Raw genomic sequence first — 4,324 nt, 5'->3', positions numbered from 1 at the left:
GACGAACTCGCGCTCCTCCTCCCTCAACCGCTGGTATCGTTGTGCGTTCAGCGACGCGAGGATCGCCGCCTGCTCCGGGTCGGCGGGGGCCTGCGGCGGCGGCCGGACTGCGCTGACTCCTCGATCCGCCGCCTGCTCCTGGTCGGCGGGGGCCTGCGGCGGCAGCCGGACTGCGCTGACTCCTCGATCCGCCGCCTCTGCTTCCGCCTCGCTACGTAGACATCGTGCCGGGACTCGAACCGTGGGTCCTCGTCCTCGTCGGAGGCTGTGCTCGTCGTCGGCTGCAGCTCCGGCTCCGGCTCCGGCTCCGCTGCGGCTGCCGTGGTGGTGGAGGCAGCGCGCGGCCGTTGAGGCCAAGCATCGAGTAGGTGGTCTTCAGACGGCGCGGCATCTTGATGTGGAGAGTGGAGAATGGAGCGGCGGTGGTGGACGGCGTACGTCCTATATATCTAGCGGTGGCAACTACCCACATTTACGGCGGCTGGACGCCGCGTGGCCAATCGCTGCCTCGGTTTCCGCGCGGGAGGCCATTTAAACGCCGACGACCAACCTTCCCGCGTCGTGGCCAGTCGATGCGAACCGTCGCGTCCTCTCGCTGACAAGGCGCCTCCACCAGCGAAAACCGTCGTTCCGCGAGGCACCGGAGCGCCTGATTCGCGCCCCTGGCGAAGGGGCCGGCTCGGGGATGCCGGCGATTCTACTCGGCTCCACAAATAGCCGGCGCCGTTTGGAGCGCACCGGTGCGAGCCCTAAAACGACGCCGGGCCCCAAATCGCTATGGGTGCTCTGAATTTGGGGCGACCGCTAAATCTTGCATAGTATAATGATAAAAAATTGTGAGACCATACTAGTAGTTCTGTTTAAGGCCGAGTGCAAGATAAAATAATCATTACTTTGAAAATTTGTTACAATGATTGCAAACTATAGCAATAACAGGAAAAAAATGCTCAAGGATTACAATAACAGCAAAAATTCTCAAATACAACAAGTCGAAATAACTCAAATGATACAAGCCATACAAATGGCATCATCGGCAAAACTGCATTTCTGTTAGGTAGAATTCATCGGAGTGCAAGTAACGAGTGGCTTTCCATTAGATCTGCAGAGTAGATTATTAAGGATCTGCTCAATCCAAGCTTGCCTATTTTTCAATTCATGTATCTCATTGACTGTTATGATGATATTTGAATCTCTTTCATCTCTTTGCTGCTGAATTATATCAATTGATTCGTGTGCAAAGGCAGCGATTGTATGCTTGTTTGGAATGGTCTGGGACAGTAGCTATCATCCGACAATCGAGATGAATTGGCATTGTCACGGCTGTCTTTGTGGAAAGACACTGGACACTTGATGTACATGCCCTGCCATCTGCCTTCCTTGCTCTATTCGAGGGCTGAAAACAAGACGAGTGCAAGTTACTGAGAACCATACAATTTGAGAAAACAACCATATTATTAGTTGTCACAGAGTTTTGCAAAGCATCAAAACAGATGGCAGATTTTCACAAAGCACAAGGCATAATATAACAAAGCAAGCTATCAACCCCAATGCAACAGAGCGAGCAACCGGATGGCAAATATGAACAAAATAAATCAAGTAACTAGACAGTCTGCCTAATAAAATAAGCCAGGAAACTGCATAACAGCTGTCTATTAAAATTGACACTTGGAAGGGGTGCTTCAGATCCCTTAAGTTCCACAAAAGTGGTCATGTGGACAAAACTAGCCAGACATTGTGCAGTTGGAGAATCTCCAACCCCTAAATTTCATTATTTTAATCATCGGCCAGCCATGGGAATGCCTCGGATAAAGAGAAATATATCCATTTGGTGCCAAATATAAACGAGCGAGGACCAATTAAGACAGATTAGACGACAACCATTACGGGATTCGTATAAGCTGACATATTATTTCAATGTTTAACCCATGAGCGCAATATAAGGGAAGGAGAAACAAACAAATGAACCATTTTGTGCCTAAAAATAAAAGATGGGTCAGCCAAAAAGTAACAACAAATCTTATTTATGATACCTCATCGAAGGTGGATTTCCTACTACGGAAGGTGGCATTGGATTAATCAACGAGTGAAATCCGAAAAAAGTCTTACAAAAAACAAATATGCTCATTATATCCCACAACAAGCATGCCGGATAGTCGCAAGGTTTATATGTTTTAATCATCGAGTAAACTCAATGAATCAAGGACTAATAACCAATTGAATCATCATCCGACTCATATTCACCAAGCAAAACATTCTTATCATTATGGAAGAAATCCGGAAGACATAACGGTATGAGGAAGTGCATGAGCAATCAAACATTATGTGGCTGGAATAAAATGCCGGATCATTTAAGTTAAGCGAGAACAATTAAATTGGTTTAATCACGATCAAACAAAAAAGATTAGACAGGAAATAGAACAAGTTTGAGAAGCTAGCAGGAAAATGAACGAAGACGTGCGATCATACAAATAGCATGATTTATTTCAAACCAGTTATCCTATCTATATGGAGAGTAAATGTGTTAAACACAAAGCTGGTTCCAGACACGATAAGCATATCAATACAAAAATGAAAGGTACTTACTGGATTATAGGGGTGATTCACTCCACGATTTGTTGTGTTCCATGTGATAGTGCAACATGAAATTACAGCAAAGAGTTAGGGTTGCAGCTCTTGAAGAACAAAAACAATGAAGAATTTAAATGTACCAGAGCAATGAGTTCACACATGTACTACGGGATGGCAAAAGGATAGCGAGAAAGGAAATAGTAATTGGCATTTACCGTCATTGTTTACAACAAAACAGATGGAAATTATAATGTAAAACCTTGTGAACACGAGAAGAGCACGAGAATGGCGGAATATAAAACAACATTTTGCAACGAACAAAACAGCGGCGGCTATGGTCCCAGCACACAACCTGTCACCCGAGAATAAGAAAAGCAAACAAACATGTAGGTTTCCTAACAAAAATAGATGAATTACATAGCATGCAATTACTGTTCTAACATTAGGACGAACTAGATTGATATTATAGGGGTGTTTCTTGAGAGTTTATAGAGCAGGGAACGCTTTGCTAGTCTTAGTATGAACAAGACAAAATTAATACTATTTTTTGCAACACACAGTACAATCATAGACGCTCACACGTACATACATACACTCATCACTCAAGCACACACACTACCCCTTCGAGCACCTTCAGGAAACTGCATCCAAGAAACTGTTCCGACGGGTATTGAGATTGACGAAGTCACCACTAGCACCACAATGTCATCGGGAACGCCGCATCCCACGGAAGAATATTCCTCCATTTTTGAGACACCAAAGCGTTAAATGCTGGGGTGCCACTTGCCCTCCTAACCATCCAAACACAGGTTGGTTCTCCGTGATTTGGTACTTGACATGTACTACATGATATCTAAAATGAAGTCGGTGTCAGGCTAACAAGCAGGGTGCGGCGTCGTTGCTTGACGTGAGTCGGTGTGATGCCATCACAAGATGAAGTGCATGGTCCATGTGATCTGGATTAGGGGATACTAGCATAATACCCGTGTGTTGCAACGGGTTAATAACGAAAGATGGCTCCCTCCAAATATAGAATAAATGGAATATAATCGCAATGTCTATGTCCAGGATGTGTGGCCACATGGTCCTCATTTTTCTTTAGAATCTGTGGTACGTCAGTATCATACAATGTGCATTATTTTTTGTCATCAACGAGACAACTCTGATGCTCGATCGACCGATCCGAGTTGATCAATCGACCGATCTAATTAACATGTTTGAACAAACGATCGAATAATTCATAGTATTTATTGAATGATACTCCCTCCGTGCCAAAAATAAGGCGTCTAAGGATTAGTTAAAAGTCAATGTTTTTAAAGTTTGACCAAGTTTACACACAAAAATATAAATATTTACAATACTAAATCATTATCAATAGAGTCACCCTAAAGTATAATTTCTTAATATGTCAATTTGATATTGTAGATGTAAATATTTTTTAAAATATTTGGTCAAAGTTTGTAAGGTTTGACTTTTGACCAATCCTTAGACGCCTACATTTTGGGACGGAGGGAGTATATCGTAAAAGGTGCCCGTTTTACACCATCTTTTTTAACAAAACACGGTACAATATAAATGCTCACTAAATGCATACTCGCTCCTACGAACGCACAAATGCACATGCAATCTCTATGAATACCTTCGAGATACTTTGTCTACTTTGTCTGAGAAACTGATTTGTCGAGAACACACGTCGAAACGTGGCCCCAACTGAACAGATATTTCTCTTTATTAATGAAACACCCACGCATGAAAC

This window comes from Lolium rigidum, chromosome 6 (assembly GCF_022539505.1).
Source record: "Lolium rigidum isolate FL_2022 chromosome 6, APGP_CSIRO_Lrig_0.1, whole genome shotgun sequence".
NCBI classification, from domain to species: domain Eukaryota; kingdom Viridiplantae; phylum Streptophyta; class Magnoliopsida; order Poales; family Poaceae; genus Lolium; species Lolium rigidum.
Note: the sequence above shows the minus strand (reverse complement) of the source record.